This window comes from Eschscholzia californica, unplaced genomic scaffold (genome assembly GCF_041429995.1).
Source record: "Eschscholzia californica isolate CP2 unplaced genomic scaffold, dmEscCali1.0.p SCAF_6, whole genome shotgun sequence".
In the NCBI taxonomy this organism is placed as follows: Eukaryota; Viridiplantae; Streptophyta; class Magnoliopsida; order Ranunculales; family Papaveraceae; genus Eschscholzia; species Eschscholzia californica.
The window spans coordinates 18,286,106-18,293,072 of record NW_028238483.1 but is presented as its reverse complement, the minus strand read 5'-3'; the positions used below and the strand labels follow the sequence as shown (position 1 = coordinate 18,293,072).

Here is a 6,967-nt window from a genome sequence, read left to right as displayed (position 1 = left end):
CGGAAGCCATAATGAAGGAAGTAGAGAAAAAAAAAATATGAAACCAAGTGACTTTAATTAGTGTCTAGCTCTTATACCATGTGAAATTCTCACTCACGTAGTAAATACCGTGAGAGAGAGAGATGGACGAGAGAGAGAGATGGACGAGAGAGAGAGAGAGAATCAGCCGAGAGAGAGAGAAAGTTGGCAGAGAGAGAGAACTTGGTAAATTATTTTCTTGTACATTAACAATGAGGTTACATCCCTATTTATAATAATGAGAGACTAATCCTAATACAAACACTATTACTATTTTGATAAATACAAACACTAGCTTGATGGTTATCCTAATAATGATAACCATAAAGCATGGACTCTAACCGACCGGGTCGGTGGACCCAGTCGGGTCGGATAGGCAACCCGCCTATCCTAATAAAGGAGATTCAAGAAATGGTGATTCAGGCTCAAACCACATCATCCAATTCATGCTACTAGACTACCAAGGCAACCATAGTATGTGACGCCCCGTGCCCTATAACTAGGCACGACCACGCCCTGGCAATTCACAGACGAGCCGAAAATCCAGCAGCACCTCCTCTGTAAATCGAACCGGTCGCACCTGTAACCTGTCATGCAAATCATACATTCGCATACACAAACACAACGGAAGCTAATATGAAACATAATTAACTAACAGACTCTGGTTCCAAGCCGAACCACCAGCACTCTGTCAACTCATCCTGAACAACACCGTACATCCCTATACAACCTATGTGATACATATATATTTATATTACATGGTGTTCAGTGTATAAAAGTATAACTTCGAAGATAAATCAAAACCGAAATGAAAGGAAATAACACCAAAGTGGCACCGCGCCACAACCCCTGCAATCCATCTGCTAACCCTGTCGCTGCAGATGCTTCTAACTAGGAACCTGCATACTAACACACTGGTAGGGGGTCAGTAACTCACCGACACGAGTTAACTGGTAGAGGAGTCCCAAAACAAAACTGCGATAAACCTTTTCTCGAGTAAAACATGCACACATATAAATATATATCAATCCTAATACTAGCATACAATAGCAGACTTAACTGCCCACCCTTGGTATGCCTCTCAATTAACAGAGAGTTACCCAGAGAATTCTATAGTACTTTGGCTAGTACCGTCCCATTTCCGGCACTAACCAAGGTACTCAAATTCTCTCGAGAAAGTGGCTTGCCCCTAGGTAGGTAATCCCCTCTCCCACTAGGCGACTCCACAGTCATTAAAAAGCTAACCTCGTGATAAATATATACACCTAGCTTAACTAGATACGTTTTAGCTTCACCGAAGTCGAATAGTCAGGTCGTCCCTCCAGTATTCGTGTTGGGGCGAAAAGCAAATTCTCATCGGTTCCTAGCATGCAACTATTTCTTCTGGTTTTGGAAAACCATTTATTGTGTCAACAACCGAAATAATACTCTTTTCTTGTGAAAACATCCTTCACCCACAATCTCAGCAGATTCGGAACTCGCCCGTTACTCCCTCGACTGAGATAGGCTTTTTAAAACATTACTTATCTTATCACACACAGAAGTGGCACAACCAAGAGTCATATCATAACGTGCAGAGGGATCCCAATCACCAAACCAGTCGGGCGGTCCGAGGTGTACAGCCCCTGAGCCCCGAGGGTAAGAACAAACAGGCTTACAGTCCAATCGAGCGGTCAAGGGTAGCAAATCCCTGAGCCCCGAGAGTCCAACCTAAACGAGAATCCTGGCCAGAGAGTGGAGCACTATAACTGCCAAGACCCTCATGACTCGTTTCAGTCCACTTCACCAATCACATACAACACACGAAATCTTTATGTTTTCAAAACATCGATTATCACAAAGCAGTTCAAAACTATCACTTTGAAAGTCATTTACGAGTAAAACTCATCAAAACAACTCATCCATAATCACAATAAACAATACAAGCTTCATCGTAAAACAATTACCGAAATAGGCATAATCCACGTTGTAAACCTCATTGAAATCAACGGTATAAATCATGCATATATGATCACCTACCATCTACACATAATGATGCATGCGTATCTCCTACTTCTAGCATGAATCTAGACAATAGTATAAAAGAAAACAAGAGGTATCCCCTACCTAGCGATGCAGGACTCCGTCCTCATCCGATTTGCTTCGAGCGTCTTGCTCCCAACTCGTTTCGGCTTTCCTTCTGACCTCCTAGACAAAGATAAACTTAGATTCCTCGACAAGAATCTTAAGATGACATAAATAACTCTGAAAAGACAATACGACAAGAGGGACAAAAGAGACTTGACTCGCATTAACATCGGAAGAACCCGAGTGACTCTATCACGTCTTAGCTTCATTCCCATTTTAACTCTGATCGGTTTCGGTCATACCATATATCGATGGAAAGATAATTCAATTTATAACATTTCATTACTTAGTATCTCGGTCAAACTTAAAGTGTTCGGTCCCCGAAATAGCAAAATACAAACAGCAGCAAATCTTTATTTTCTAACAGCGCGCTGCGCACTATAACAGTCGTAACTCTTTCGTCCGAAATCGGAATAACTTGAACCATACCTTTTCGGAAAGCTAACAACCTAAGCTACGACTTTTATGTTTTGGAAAAGTCCGTCCGAGTAATATATCAAGCCCAGAAATGCTCGGACAGTAGACTGAATTACTGTCGCTCGAATCGTCGTTCGATCGATAAACTATATCACATATCTCTCTAAAGTTTCTTATATACCAAAATTACTTAATTTCCAACCATATAAACCCTAAAACTACATGAATCAATCAAAACCCCCAAATATTATAAACCTTAAACCCTAGAATTTAAGAACAAGATAATCAAATCATCAAAACTATGATTCTTACCTTAACTTGGATGTTATTGATTTGTTTCTTCATATCTTTATCAATTTCTCCCAAACTTCCTACAAATTAGAAAGAGAAACCCTATTACAACTCCATTTACAGAAATATTGGATTCTAGAGAGAAGTCATGAGTTCCTTACCAAAAGTCCATAAAACCTAGTTCAATATACTTCTTGAAACTTGAATTTAACAAAAGCAAGGTTATCCCTATGAAATTCCACCCGAAATCCTTTGTTCTTCGACTCATTCATCTCCAAATAGGAACCCCAACTTGAACACGGCGAGCAGCTTATACCAATCTGATTTTGTCCCTTAAACAGCCAAATTTAAACTTCAGTCCCCATATTTGTTCTGGTTGCAAACAAGCCCCCTGATTCTGACCTGGTGGCAAGTTTAGTCTTGTTTAACCCGACCTAATTGCCACAATAGTCCTTCAACCAACCTTATTATTTGGCTCCTACTATCGGAAAACTTGGGACGCTACATAGTACAAATTTTGGAGTTAAATTTCTTTTTTTTGTTAATGTAAAGCTTACTTGTGTTGCTAGAAGTGTAAATTGTCTAGCAGTCAGTGAAGCTAAAAAGGCTAATATTGAGAGTCTACTTTGTGTGTGTAACTACAATAAGAACAGTGTGATAATCTTTTGATCTTAATGATAAGTGACCTTACCAAAAAAAGACCCAAAGGTTACACAGAACCTTAATGATTTCAAAAGTAAAACTATAACAAAACTAAGGATATTAGTGTTTACCCTAAAACTTAACATAGAGAGTGTCACACTCTCATGTGAAGGTCATAGCCAGACTCTAATCTATTAGTTTATGAAGTTGGCAATTGCCAAGCAGAACATTGTATATCAACCAGACACCAGTATCATCAAACTCAAATGTTTCTAATCCCATTTTACCACTGAGTAAGTAGTACGATAAAGTTGGCCAACATGTGATTCAATTATTGGTAAAGGGTGATAAATACTACTTATTTCTAAATCCTAAGCTAATTTAGATAAAACTTGAAAAACTCTTGAACAAAAAATTCACTAAACCAAAATCAATGTTTTGGGTGTTGTAAAATATAAGAATGTAACTATTGTCTTATTTTTACAGTTTTCCTATTGACTTATCTAGGGGTGCAAAACATACCAAATCAGATGCCACCCATCCAAATATTATTAGGTGGACTTGGTCAGATAGAAATTTTATGACCAAAATGAGTCCAAGAGCTCAAAATAAGCGGAGGTTGCAACGAGTGTTTGAAGGGCCTTCAGATAAACAATTGAATCGCCCCAAAAAATCATACCCAATCATATATTCTTATATATAAAATATACAAAAGATAATAATAAATGGTTTGGTTCGGTTTTTTTGGCTATTCGCCAAACAAATCCATGAACCAAACTAAACCATTCGGTTTTGACCTTTTAATATCCGAACCAATCCGAATAACCACTGGATCGGTTCCCAAACCGCTCAAATCTGTTTGGATCGGATTGGTTATTAAATGAACACCCCTAGGTCCGGCTCGTGGCTAGTAGCTGTAGTAGAGACTCGGGTATGAGTAGAGTCTCGAGCAGGCACAAGTATCATAGACTTCAGCATTCCAAACTGGGGTTGTGGACTTCCGGGACAAGAATCTTTCTTCCACTTATTTGGAACTCGAATACGACCTTGTGAGAAAAAAAACGAGGGTGTTGCGGTAATTTGCAAACACGCGAGGTAAGGATGCTACCTCCCAAAGGTGGTGGTGGTTTCAATTACACCTTTGCGAATTTCGTGTCCAAATCGTATAAAATATATTTAAGTGTCGCGGTAAATTTTTAAGTAATGGAGTTAGAATTAACGGTGTTAAGATTTAACTTGTCAATACTATTCCACAACCCTTTGCAAAAAACGTGGGAAACCTATAGTGGAGAGCCACAAACTTTTCTACCAAACTAAAAGGGATCCATGGGGATAAGGCCCAAAATAAAACCTAAAGCGGGATTAGGGTCTTATCTTTCCATAAAAAGAGATTTTAGTCCTTTAGCACTTTGGACCATATTACCCTCGTAAACATGGAATCCATTCCGACCCGATCCCTCCTTAATTCTCGCCCAAACTATAGAGAGCGGTACGCCCAAATATTTTTCTCTCACTTTCTCTCTCTAGAAAATAGTCCGGCTCTCTCTCTAAAACCCTATAATTTTTTCACCTAAACCAAGATGAAGCATCTAACTCCTTCTAGATCTCTCAATATTTTTGGTTTCCTCACCATATATTTTTGAAGGTTCATCAAACACATTGTAAAGCACAACTGGATCCTAAAAGTCAGAAACAAAACACCATGAATGATTCATCATCTACATCTTCAAGTTTCTTCTTCATCTTGAAGTTCCATTCACGACGGGCAATGTTTTATTAAGGTTTGTACCGTTTCATCTTGAAGCCTACTTTATATTTTTCCATATTGTGATTTACAAAAGGAGATTTCCATTCATAATAATGTGCAATTTGAGGTCTTATTATAAGTAACAAAAATATGTAACAAAATTACATTTTTTACGCAAAATGATTTGTTATTATCCAATAAAAATACCAAAAACGAAAATGAAAGTTCATTGGCAGAAGCAACATGTTTGTTTTATCAGACATTTCCTATTTAGGTAGATAAATAATATTAGAGTTATTTCCTTTTTGGCACCCTACTATGTGACCAGCTTCCTTCTTGGCCCCCTATTTTTCATAAATTCAAATTTGGCCCCTATTTTTAAGTAAATGGCGTAACTACCCTTCCTAATTTCAAAATAAAAATATCAAAAATTTTATTAAAAATATTAAAAAAAGAGAAAATAGGGGGCCAAGAAGGAAGCTGGTCACAAAGTAGGGGCCAAAAAGGAAATAACTCATAATATTAATTGTTGGATAATGTTGATTTCCGAAAGCTAAGTCAATTTTTTTCTACGGATTGTTGGAATAAGTTCTAAGAACAAAAGATAAAGGTAAGTCAATGGGAGGCCGCACGGTTGATGTGATTAGAGAACCTAAATTTATACCAGATTGCAAATTAATTTATACCAGATTGCAAATCGAAAATGGAAAATCTTTTGATATTTATTTCACTAACAAACAATGTAATTTTGTTGACAAATACGATTTGTTATTGTAATTTATTTATTTTGTTTGAAGTAAAATGTGTTTTCATCTACTTAAGTATGTTTTTCGTATACAAATGTTAATCATCACTAAACAACAAAAAACTGTTATGTTATATTTTCAGTCAAACAACCGATATACTTAAAGTTGAATAATATAAATTTTGTTGGCAGCAAAATAAGTATATTCATCTAACAAACATATATTGATTACTGAAAGTTATATAACATAGACACAATAATGAGAATAAGGTGGAATATAATGTGTTTTATTAAAGTAATAATAAAAATTTTTTTTCCTTTGCATTTCAATGGTGTCCAACCATGGATTTTCATTTCAACGGTGCCTGATGGGTCATGAAAATGTCCCATCTGAGTCGTTTAATTTAGTCGAGTTAGTCTCTTTCGAGTCTTTATTATAATAAAATATACGAAAGGGTATTTTGTCATTTGGAGTCAAGAGTATTTTGTCATTTGGAGTCAAGAGTATTCTGAGAAATTGAACCAAGATCAGTGCATGGGTTAAAAGTAGAGTCCAAGACGAGCCCGTAGGAGAAAACGGAAGTCAATTCGGAGTCTGGAAGAGAATTATGCAAAATCGAAGGTTAAGTCAAACAAAGTTGACTATTGGGACGCTATCGGGCACGGTTCTGGCTAGTGGGATAATATTTGATTACGTGGCGCAACCGGAATGCTTTGGTATCTAAGTTCTGTGTTCCTGCTAAGCATTCAAATGGGCCCTCAAGTGAATGATCTAGTGTCGCCGTTGCAACATCGAACTCGTAGTCCCACACCAAATGTTTTAATCTTGGCCATTTAAGTCCTTTCTTCTTCATCCGTCGGCTCTTGTTACCAACCCACCTTATTATACTACAACCTGCAGCACCCTATCTTCCAGAATTAAAACACTAACGGGCAGTAGTCATGTGGTCCCTCTTTTCTACTTTTAAGCCCCTCGAAAT

At 37.5% G+C, this 6,967-nt stretch overlaps 1 long non-coding RNA gene across 1 annotated transcript; it reads right to left on the bottom strand.

Annotated features, from left to right (window-relative positions):
* Positions 1 to 645: 645 nt before the first annotated feature.
* On the bottom strand, positions 646 to 3,346 carry LOC147532155 (uncharacterized). The gene is made up of 4 exons (XR_015228325.1): positions 3,015 to 3,346; positions 2,875 to 2,933; positions 2,125 to 2,205; positions 646 to 932 (listed from the first exon to the last, which is right to left on the bottom strand). It is a non-coding gene; the product is annotated as an uncharacterized LOC147532155 (long non-coding RNA).
* Positions 3,347 to 6,967: the final 3,621 nt, after the last annotated feature.